Source organism: Crocuta crocuta, unplaced genomic scaffold (assembly GCF_008692635.1).
Source record: "Crocuta crocuta isolate KB4526 unplaced genomic scaffold, BGI_CrCroc_1.0 scaffold165, whole genome shotgun sequence".
Lineage (NCBI taxonomy): Eukaryota > Metazoa > Chordata > Mammalia > Carnivora > Hyaenidae > Crocuta > Crocuta crocuta.
Genome location: NW_027530502.1, coordinates 1,894,880 through 1,906,080, shown reverse-complemented (window position 1 = coordinate 1,906,080; position 11,201 = coordinate 1,894,880). Strand labels below are relative to the sequence as shown.

Sequence of the window (11,201 nt, the reverse complement as noted above, 5' to 3'; positions counted from 1 at the left end):
TGCCCGCCTCCCCCCCCCGCGAGCCCCGCCCCCACGGGCCGCGTCTCCGCCCCTCGCCCCTCCTCCATAGCTGTGCCTTCCAGGCCTCCGGTCACCGCCTTCCGCTGGTGGTTTTGGGTCCCACCAATACCTTGGAGAGTCCTTGTGGCTCCTTGTTGACCTAACGTAGTGAATGCAGTTAGCCCAGGAAGCTAGCCCAGCCCACCGCCAGGGTCATTCCCGCCTACTAGGGCTGCCGGGACCGCTTTGCCCTCCAGCTTCCTCCTTCACCAGGTACGCTCCTTGGCCAGGGGTCCGTCGTCCCGGAGGCCGGAGGCGCGGNGAGAGGCTTCCCTGCGGTCCCCGCCGACCCAGCTGGCGGGAGAGCGGCCAGGCCGCAGCGGGACTTCCAGGGCGGGAGCGGCCTGTGGGGGGCGGGGGACCTTCCGAGCGAGGGTCGGGCCCGGCGCCCCTGAGCCTAGAGCGAGTTCACGTCACCGTGTGCCTTTTGGTTACTTGACTGTGTGCTGCTCCCTTTGATACCTGCTTTCGTTTTATTGTAAAGTTTATTTCAACAGTAATAGAAAATGGACTTTGAAATCTGAAGTTTTAGGATTTGGGGTCTGGACCGGCCACTTAGCGTGTACCTTTTGGTTAAATTCCCTAATCCCTTTGAGTCCCAGTTTTTTCACTTGTAAGTTGGGGATAATGGAATGACAATAATGGTTATATTAAAATATTTTGTAAAGTTAAATAATTTTGTAAGTGGGAAAGCGCTTCACAAAAAATTGTTTTCGGTTTTTCTCTGCTTGTAAACTTGTGAAGGAGGAAGAGGATTAGATCTTGTAGTATTGTGCACTCATTAACTTCTGGCCTTAATAGTCATTCATTGTATAATGGTTGATTTTCGAACGAGTAGAGGTCCGGGAGTTGAGTGCCAATATCACCGTTTCACAAGTAGCTACCTTAAAGCGTAGTATTGTAATAACCCTTAACCAAAATGGAGAACCCAAAGAGGTGCTTCAGGTTTGCTAAGGGAAATGAGAGCTTAGTTGCGGATGGCTTTAGGTTGAAGGACCTGGGGAGAGAATCGTGAAACTATATTACCAATTAGTAATACTTATTTGTAACGTAGGAGAGAGATGGGAGGTGTGGGAGAGGCTGGTAGTGAAGAAAGAGATTGGTTTGAGAGACCTAGACACCCTCAGCCACGGGGTGATGCATAAGAGGTTAACAGATCTTGGGAGCCAGATGGAGGTGTAGTTTGGGCAGACGATTCAATATTAGAATTTCTGTTTGAGGGAAACAACCTATTTCCAAAATGTAAACTACAGAAAGAGCACAGGATTTTTATGTTTGCTAAAAGCTTTAGGATTGAGAAACATGAATATAAGATGTAGTTAAAGTCATATGAGTAGATGACATTACCCAGGAGGGCATGTTGAAATAAGAGAAGCAGTGATAAGCAGACCAGTGATGAAATAGTGAGAAAGATGGAGAAAAGGTCATAGAGGTGGGAAGAGAACTGGGAACAAACTTATCAGAAGTCAGAGAATTACAAACATCGGGCTCATGCAGGCTTCACTGTCTGGCTTTGGGTAGTTTTGAGCCTTAATTTTAATCTTTAAGAAGGCTGTAATTAATGCTTCTGAGATATTATGAGGATGAAATGAAACATTTTTCAAAGTTTAATTAGTACCACAGAGAGCTCAGTAAGTGCTATATCATTCTGGTGAACTCTACACCAGCTCCTCCATCTTCAAGAGTTCCCAAGACTTGAAAAATAGGCCTGTCAGCTGTTTCGGATTCTGTGTCGTCCTCTCTCTCTGCCCCTCTCCCACTCATGCTCTGTTTCTGTCTCAATAATAAAAAAAAACATAAAAAGAAGAAAAGAAAAATAGATCTGTCAGATTACTAAGGTTCAGTACTAGATAAGAACAATGGTCTTGAAATGCAGACAGGTTGAGTGTACTCTTGAAAGCTCGTTGTATGTTCTGGTGAAAACTGAGTTACCTTATTTACTATAATGAGGGAAACTAACATAATTGGACCATATGGTTTTAGACATACCCTTTACTGCTTTATAGGTGATGATGACAAGCTATAAATAAGCAGAAAGTGTGTTTTACAGGTGTTAATAATTTTCTAGTCTGTAATTCAAGGTTAATTAAAAAATATTTTTGGAACTCAAATCTTTTAATTGCTACAGGAAAGACTTGGTCATGTGTCTGTGCTCTGTATACACAGAAACTCCCTTACCTATCATGCCAATAATCAGGCTATTGATAAGATGATAAAGTTTATGTTAAACTGTATCTTAGAATATGCTTCAGGTGAAGGGTATACATTCAAGAAGAACTGAATTAGGAAGGGGCAAGGTTATTTGTTTGAGAAGTTTGTTTAAAGAGTTTTTTTAAGCAAAGTTGGAGAACATTGAGCAGAATCATGGTCTAATTAAATAAACATTTGGCTGTGAATCAGGAGAAATGAATTTCATTCAGTATTGGTTCTATTCCTAAGAAGTTGTGTTAGCTTAGGCAATTTCCTTATTTGTAAATGAAGACTGTATCTGTTCAATCTACCCTACAACGTTTGGTGATTATTAAATAAGGCCCAATCTTTTTCAGACTACCTCCCACATATCCAAATTTAATTTTTTAATTCTACAGCCTAGGCAAATGAATGGATTTGTTCATTCTTCTGTAATAGTCATCACTTTCCTATTTTCTTTCTTTTGCTTAAGACTCCACCTATTCTTCTTCCTTATTCATACCAAGCCTAGCTTAGATTGAGCCTTTATCTCCTGCTCATTTGAGGCCTTCAGTAATATCCCTATTTGATTCATAGGTTAACTGCTGATATATTATCTTTTGAAATGTATTCTCTTGCTATATTTTAAATACAATTTTCACATTTTATAGTTTCAATATCCTGGTGAATTAGAGGCCATAGGGGTCTTTGAAGGCTAATTTTTTAGTTTCATAGGCTAAATATGAAAAGATATGTGTGGCACTGAAGTTCATGCCTCAGGTGAGGGTGGGCTGGAAAACCAGGGGAAGGAAATTAAGTGTATCAAGTCCTTGAACACAACTTCCATGAAGGGTGAAAAATGGAGAATGAGCAAGACAGGAGGATTCAGAATTTGAAGGTGGATTCCCTTGAGACTATAATTCAGAGGCTGCTATGACATCTATAGGAGGATAATGAGCTGGTTCAGAAGTAATATATCATTTTCTAAACTAGACTGTAAATCCCTTAAGGGTAATGCAGAATACATACATACTATTTGACCATGACTATGAAATATTCTACCTGTTTATCTCATTTCTTTCTTTATGTATTGATTGAACACCTACACTGTGCTATGCTCATTGGGAATGGTTTACATAAGACCCCAAAGAAGTCTCATGATGTAAATTTTTAAATTTTCTAGTACAGTAGTCCCTTAGCTACAGTTTCAGTTATCCTTGATGAACCATGGTCCAGAAGCAGATGATCTTCCTTCTGACCTGTTGTCAGAGGGTCCGTGGTAGCCTAACACTACTTCATTCACCTCACTTCATCAGATCATGCAGACATTTTGTCATCTCACATAATCACAAGAAGAAGGATGAGTGTAGTATAATAAGATCTTTTGAGAGATCACATAATGCTTATTACAGTATATTGTTATAATTATTCTAGTTTTAGTTACTGTTAGTTTTTCAATATGCCCAATTTATAAATTATCATAGGTGTGTATGTATAGGAAAAAAACATTGAGGAAAAAACAACGTATATAGAAAAAATACATTGAGTTTGTTACTACATGGGGTTTCAGGCATCTACTGGATATCTTTTTTTTTTTTTAATTTTTTTTTTCTTATGTCTTTATTTTATTTTGAGAGAGAGAGACGGAGTGTGAGCAGGGTAGGGGCAGAGAGAGGGAGGGAGACACAGAATCTGAAGCAGGCTCCAGGCTCTGAGCTGTCAGCACAGAGCCAGACCAGGGGCTCAAACCCACGGATTGTGAGATCATGACCTGAGTCGAAGTCGGATGCTTAACCAACTGAGCCATCCATGTATTCCCTGGCAGATAAGGGGAGACTTCTGTATTCGTGATAATCCACATACAATAAAATGCACCCATTTTAAGCATACAGAATGAATTCTAGTAAATATATATATATTTTTGTCATTTATACTAAAATCAAGGTATAGAGCATTTTTGTCTTAGAAGGTTATTTCATTCTTCATTCTATTTTTCCCGTCCCATCGGAGGTAACCAGTTTTTTTATTTCTATTAACATAGTTTTTCCTGGGGCGCCTGGGTGGCTCAATCTGTTGGGCATCCGACTTCAGCTCAGATCATGGTCTCGCGGCTCATGGGTTCGAGCCCCACGTCAGGCTCTGTGCTGACCACCAGCTCAGAGCCTGGAGCCTGTTTCGGATTCTGTGTCTCTCTCCCTCTTTCTCTGACCCTCCTCTACTTGTGCTGTGTCTCTCAGAAATAAATAAAAAACAAAAAATTTTTTAAAAATAAGTTTTTCCTATATTTCAACCTAATATAAGTGAAATCATATAATTTTTATGTTGTAACTCTGAATTATTTTGCATAACATAAACCTTGTATGATTCATCCATGTTGCTATATGTAACAGTAGTTCATTCCTTTTTATAACTGAGTAGTATATAGTGAATACTATGAATGTAGTGAATGTAGTGTACCTGTTGATTTACATTTGGATGGTTTCTTCTCACTTCTGTTATGTATAATGCTGATATGAACATTTGTATACAGGTCCTTTTGTGGACATATGTTTTTATTTTTCTTTGACTTGCTGGATCATATGTTTACTGAATGTTTCTTCATACTGGATGGTTTCTTCTCACTTCTGTTATGTACAATGCTGATATGAACATTTGTATACAGGTCCTTTTGTGGACATATGTTTTTATTTTTCTTTGACTTGCTGGATCATATGTTTACTGAATGTTTAACACCATGGGAAATTACTGTAGTTTTTAACTCTGCTTTCCAGCAATGTATAGAAGTCCCAGTTGCATCTTAGTCTCTGGGAGTGAAGTGAAACCTAGTTTTAAAAAAAATTGAGGTGAAATTTATACAACATAAAATTCACTATTTTAAATATTTTGAAATGTATAACTTAGTGACTTTGAGTATATTTATATTATTGTGCAATCATCACTGCTGTCTAATTCCAGGACATTTTTAAAACTTTAAAAAGAAACCCAGTACCCATTAAGCAGTCATTAACCAAATCCCCCATTTCCTCAACCCCTAGCAACCATGAATCTGCTGTAGACATTTGCCAGTTATGAACGTTTCATATAAATTGAATCATAAAATACGTGCTTTTCATGTCAGGCTTCTCTCCTTTAGCATAATGTTTTCTCAAGGTTTACCCATGTTATAGCATGTATGAGTACTTCATTCTTTTTTTTTTTTTTTTTTGGTTGAATAAAATTCCCTTGAAAGGATACATCACATTTTGTTTATTCATTTCTCAGTTGAGCATTCAGATTGTTTCCACTTTTGACTGTTAGGAATAATAATGCTCTGAACGTGTGTATACAGGCTTTTGTCAGGCTGCATTTTTAGTTCTTCTAGGTATATATCTAGTAGTGGAATTGCTTGGTCATATGAAAATTTTATGTTTAACATTTTGAGAAACTCAAACTTTTCCACAGTGGCTACATGATTTTACATTCCCACCAGTGGATGTAAAATGGTTCCCATTTCTCCACATACTCATCATTCATCAGCACTTACTGTTTTTTCTTTTTCTTTTTTTAAAATTATGTCATTCTTACTGCTATGAAATGGTATCTTGTATCTGTATTTTATGCTGTTACCACAAGTATAGGTAGCTACCATAGGATATCATAGAACCCTATCACAATATCATTACCAGTATTTCCTGTTTCCCTATACCTTTTATCCCACTAACTTACTCAACCCATAACTGAAAGAGTATTTCCCACTCCCCTTCACCTATTTTGCCTATATTCCCCACTCCCACCCCTCAGGCTGCTGCCATCACTTCACTGTACTTACGGGTCTGTTTATGTTTTTGTTTATTTGGTTTTTTTTTTTTAAATGTTTCACATATAGGTGAAATCATATTTGTCTCTGTGTCTGATGTATTTCAATTAGCATAATACCTTCTAGGTCCATCTGTGCTGTTGCAAATGGCTCAGTAATAGTACCTTATGTATACTTATGTATATGTATATGTACACCATGTCTTCTTTATCTGTTCATCTATTGGTGGATACTTGGTTTGCTTCCATATCTTGGCTACTGTAAGTAAGGGTGCAATAAGCATAGGCATGCATATATCTTTTTGAATTAGTGTTTTTTGTTTTGTTTTTTTTTTACTTAGGGAAATCCCCAATAAATGGAATTAACTGGATCCTTGGTTACTTCTTTTTTTAAAGTTTTGAGAATCCTCCATAGTGTTTTCCACGGTGGCTATACCAACTTACATTCCCACCAACAGTGCACAGAGGCTCCTTTTTCCCCACATCTTCGCCAGTACCTGTTATTTCTTGTCTTTTTGATTCTAACCATACTGACAGGGGTAAGGTGATATCTCTCTGTGGTTTGATTTGTGTTTCCCTGATGATGAGTGATGTTGAGCATCTTTTCATATGTCTGTGGCCATCAGTTTATCTTCTTTAGAAAATGTCTATCTGGGTCCTCTGCCCATTTTTAAAATCATATCATTTGTGTTTTTGGATATTAACCCTTTTATTGGGTCATTATTTGCATATATATTTTCCCATTTAATATATTGTCTTTTATTTTATTTTATTTTTAATTTTTTTTATGTTTTTTATTTATTTCTAGGAGAGAAAGAGAGAGACAGCGCAAGCAGGAGAGGGTCAGAGAGAGAGGGAGTCACAGACTGTAACAGGCTCCAGGCTCCGAGCTGGCAGTCAGCACAGAGCCCGACGCGGGGCTCGAACCCACGAACCGCGAGATCATGACCTAAGCGAAAGTCGGACGCTTAACCGACTGAGCCACCCAGGCGCCCCACAATATATTGTCTTTTAAAGATGGTTTCCTTTGCCATGTAAAAACTTTTTATTTTTGTATGGTCCTGATAGTTTATTTTTGCTTTTATTTACCTTGCCTGAGACCTCTACAAAAATGTTGCTATGGTTGATGTCAAGGAAATTACTGCCTACATTTCCTTCTAAGTGTTTTATGGTTTTAGGTCTCCCGTATGGGTCTTTGATCCATTTTGAGTTTATTTTTGTGTATAGTGTAAGAAAGTGGACCAGTTTCATTCTTTTGCATGCAACTGTCCAGTTTTCTCAATACCATTTATTGAAGAGACTGTATTCCTCCAGTGTTTATCTTATCCTTGCCTCCTTTGTCATACTTTAGTTGACCACTTGATTAAGTGTGGGTTTATTTCTGGGCTTTCTGTTCTGTTCCATCAACAGATCTGTGTCTGTTTTTGTGCCAGTATCATACTGTTTTGATTACTATAGCTTTGTAGTATCTTAAACTCTGAGAATGTGATACCTCCAGCTTTGTTCTTCCATCACAAGATTCCTTTGGGTATTCTAGATCTTTGTGGTTCTGTACAGATTTTGTTATTATCTATTCTAGTTCTGCAAAAAAAAAAAGAGAGAGAGAAAAAGAAAGAAGTGCTCTTGCCACTTTAATAGGGAATGCATTCAATCAATAGATTGCTTTAAGTAATATAGACATTTTAACAGTATTCTTCCAATCCATGAACATGGCATATCTTTCCATTTGTTTGTGTTGCCTACAATTTCTTTCATCAGTGTTATATAGTTTTCAGAGATCAGGTCTTTCACCTCCTTGATTAAGTTTGTTCCTAGATATTTTATTCTTTCTGGCATAATTGTAAATGGAATTGTTTCCTTAATTTTTATTTTTTGCTACTTTATTATTGTATAGAAGTGCTACTGATTTCGGCATGTTAATTTGAATCCTGCAGCTTTTCTGAATTCATTTATCCTAATAGCTTTTTGGTGGTGTCTTTAGAGTTTTCTGTGTATATACCGTATCATTTGCAAGTAGGGACTTATTTTTTTATCAATTTGGATGCCTTTTATTTCTTGTCTGATTCCTACAGATAGCACTCCAGTACTGTGTTGAATAAAAGTGGCAAGAGTGAACATCCTTTTCTTGTTCCTGATGCTAGAGGAAAAGCTCTCTATAATGTTTACTGTTGGTATTTCACATATAGCTTTTATTATATTGAGGTATGTTACCTCTAAACATTTTTTTGAGAGTATTTATTATGTGTGAATGCTGGATTTTGTCACATACTTTTCTGCTTCTGTTGAAATGATCTTGTGATTTTTATCATTTGTTTTGTTGATGTGGTATATCACAGTGATTGATATGTGAATATTGACTCATCCTTAAATCCCTGTACTAAATTCCACTTGATTATTGTGAATGATCCTTTTAATTTATTGTTGAGTGTGGTTTGCTAACATTATGTTGAGGGCCTTTGCATTTGTGTTCATCAGAGATAGAGGCTTGTAGTTTTCTTTTTTTGTAGTGTCTTTGTCTGGTTTTAGAATCAGGGTATTGTGGGCCTCATAGAATATATTTGGAAGCTTTCTTTCCTTTTGTTTTTTGGAATAGTTTGAGGACAGTAGGTGTTAACTCTTCTTTAAATGGATTTTTGTTTGTTTGGAGTTGTTTGATTACTGATTCCATTTTGTTATTAGTAATTGGTCTGTTCAGACTTTATATTTCTTCACCCAGTTTTGGAAGATTGTATATTTCTAGGAATTTATCCATTTCTTGTCTAAATTCCAAATATATGATTTTTATAGTATTCTCTTAGAATTTTTTTGTTTTTCTATGGTGTCTGTTTTTATTCTTTTATTTCTTATTGTGTGTCTTTTTTTTGAAGTGAGTTTAGTTAAAAAGGCTTATCAATTTTGTTTATATTTTTCAAAGAGCCAGCTCTTGGTCTCATCGATTTTTTTTTTTTTTTCCAAGTCTTTATATCATTTATGCTTTCAAGCATTTCCTTCCTCCTCATCATCTTGGGCTTTGCTCTTATCTTCCTAATTCCTTTAGGTATAAAGTTAGATTGTTTTTTTTGTTAATTTTCTTCTTTAGGTTGGCCTTTGTTGTTATAAACTTACCTCTCAGAACTGCTTTTGCTATGTCCCAAAGATTTTGGACCATTATATTTTTGTCTAGATGTATTTATTTTTTTTAATTTAAAAAACATTTTTTAATGTTTTTTAATTAATTTTTTATTTTTGAGAGAGAGGGCAGAGAGATAGGGAGACACAGAATTGAAAGCAGGCTCTAGGCTCGAGCTTTCAGTACAGAGTCCAACACGGGGCTTGAACCCACGAACTACAAGATCATGACTTGAGCCAAAGGCAGATACTTAACTGACTGAGCCACACAGGGCCCCTGGATGTATTTTTTAGTTTCCTCTGATTTTTTGATGACCATTGGCTATTTCTTGGCATGTTGTGTAGCTTCCATGTGTTTGTGTGTGTGTTTTTCTTTCTTGTTATTGATTTCTAGTTTTATACGGTTATGATTGGAGAAGATGCATGTTATTTCACTCTTAAATTTATTGAGACTTGTTTGGTGGCCTTAATGTGATCTATCTTGGAAAGTGTTCCATGTGCATTTAAAAAGAATGTGTACTCTGGTTTGGGATGTAATGTTCTGTATATATCTATTAGGTCCACCTATTCTAATGTCTTGTTCAAAGACACTCTTCATTTTCCTTATTTATTTTCTGTTTGAATGAAGTATTCATTGATATACAGGGTGTTAAAGTCTCCTACCATTACTGTATTACTCTCAGTTTCTCCCTTTATTTTAGGTGCTCAGGTGTTGGGTTCATGGATATTTACAACAATTGTTATACCTTCTTATTGAATTCACCCCTGTATTGCTATGTAAATACTTTATCTTTTATTACAGTCTTTCTTTCAAAGTCTTTTTTGTCTGATTTGAGTTTTTACTTGATCAGTTACCAGCTTTTTTTCTCCTGCTTTTGTTTGTATGGTGTCTTTTTCTATCCTTCTATTTACATTTTTTACACGTCTTTAAGCCTGAAGTTAGTCTTTTTTAGTCTGCATTATTAGGTAAGTCTTGGCTTCTATCCATTCCACCACGGTATGTCTTTTGATTTGAGCATTTAAACTATTTGCATTTAAAGTAACTTATTTACAGGTGTGTACTTATCATCGTTATTTTTGTAATTCTCTGTTTTTGTTTTCCCTTGCTTTCTTTCCATGTGATGACTCAGTAGGGTTTAGCTTGGCTTTCTCTTTATTTTTATTATTTTTTTTTTGGAGAGAAAGAGAGCATGAGCAGGGAAGGGGCAGAGGGAGAGCAAGAGAAAGAATCTTAAGCAGGCTTCATGCCCAGTGTGGAGCCCAAAGTGGGGCTTGATCTCACAGCTGTGAGATCATGACCTGAGCTGCAATCAAGAGTTGGACACCCAACTGACTGAGTCACCGAGGCACCCCTCTTTATTTTTTTGTGTATCAAAGATTTTTGGTTTGGGGTTACCATGAAATTCATGTAGAATATTCTATATACACAGCAATATACTTAATATGTTATACTTAATATATATTTATAAGCATCTTATGTTTAATACTTATAAAGTTGATCATTTAAGTTCAAACACATTCTGAAAGAACTTTTTTTACTTTCATGTTTTATGCATATATTGTCATATTTTACACCTTACTATTCATAACTTTTTTGCTTTCAAGTATTGCCTTTCCCATTTAAAGAAGCTTCTTTTTTTTTTTTTTTTTTACAATAAAGAAGTTTCTTTAACATTTCTTGTAAGGCTGATTTAGTGTTGATGAACTTCTTTAACTTTCATTCATCTGGGAAACTTCATCCCTCCCTCAGTTCTGAATGATAACCTTGCTGAGTTGAATATTCTTGGTTGTAGGTTTTTCCCTTTCAGCTTTTTTTTTTTTTTAATGTGTATTCATTTTTGAGAAACAAAGAGAGACAGAGCACAAGTGGGGGTCGGGCAGAGAGAGAGAGAAACACAGAATGGGAAGCAGGCTCCAGACTGAGCTGTCAACACTGAGCCTGGAGCCTGACACGGGGCTCAAACTCCAGAACTGGAGCTCAAACTCATGACTTGAGCTGAAGTCAGATGCTTAACCAACTGAACCACGCAGGCACTTCTCCCTTTTACCTCTTTTTTTTTTTTTTTTTT

General features: G+C 36.7%; 2 protein-coding genes across 7 annotated transcripts in view; one reads left to right on the top strand and one right to left on the bottom strand.

The window, feature by feature from the left end:
• DBF4 (DBF4-CDC7 kinase regulatory subunit) overlaps window positions 1-176 on the bottom strand; it is a 37,762-nt gene extending 37,586 nt beyond the window's left edge. For 2 of the 3 annotated variants that reach the window (XM_077766812.1, XM_077766814.1), the window contains exon 1: window positions 96-147. The gene's annotated coding sequence lies outside the window, so the exon portion shown is untranslated. Of the gene's footprint in view, window positions 1-95 lie in introns of all 3 variants that reach the window. The other variant, XM_077766813.1, reaches the window with a different exon arrangement.
• A 7-nt stretch (window positions 177-183) lies between these two features.
• Window positions 184-11,201, top strand: part of SLC25A40 (solute carrier family 25 member 40) — a 65,038-nt gene continuing 54,020 nt past the window's right edge. For all 4 annotated transcript variants that reach the window (XR_013335754.1, XM_077766822.1, XM_077766821.1 and 1 more), the window contains exon 1: window positions 184-273. The gene's annotated coding sequence lies outside the window, so the exon portion shown is untranslated. The remainder of the gene's footprint in view (window positions 274-11,201) is intronic.